A 283-nucleotide genomic window follows, 5' to 3' on the forward strand; every position below is an offset into this window, starting at 1 on the left:
ATTATTTTCTTTAATATATATATAACTTTAGTTTTCCTTTGTTCATATTTTCGTATGTCATTCCTCTTTCATACTTGTTGGGGAGAAGTTTCTCAAGTTCTTGGTATCGAGTGCCTTTGGGAATTTTTAAAATCAATTTACACATCACCACTGATATAAAATGAATAGTCTTTTTTTCAAGGAATCTCTAACACCGCGTTTACACACAGGTGGTTTATTTTTTGTGTCCTTTGTTGATTTCTAAATGATGTTTCAAAATTTCATCCTTGGTACGTATTTTTTT

At 29.7% G+C, this 283-nt stretch overlaps 1 protein-coding gene across 1 annotated transcript in view; it reads left to right on the forward strand.

The window, feature by feature from the left end:
• The window catches only part of LOC119585652 (E3 ubiquitin-protein ligase MARCHF8-like), a gene marked incomplete at its 3' end in the record, with an annotated part of 97074 nt that overhangs the window by 71152 nt on the left and 25639 nt on the right, over nt 1-283 (forward strand).

The sequence above is a fragment of the Penaeus monodon genome, chromosome 20 (genome assembly GCF_015228065.2).
Source record: "Penaeus monodon isolate SGIC_2016 chromosome 20, NSTDA_Pmon_1, whole genome shotgun sequence".
NCBI lineage: Eukaryota > Metazoa > Arthropoda > Malacostraca > Decapoda > Penaeidae > Penaeus > Penaeus monodon.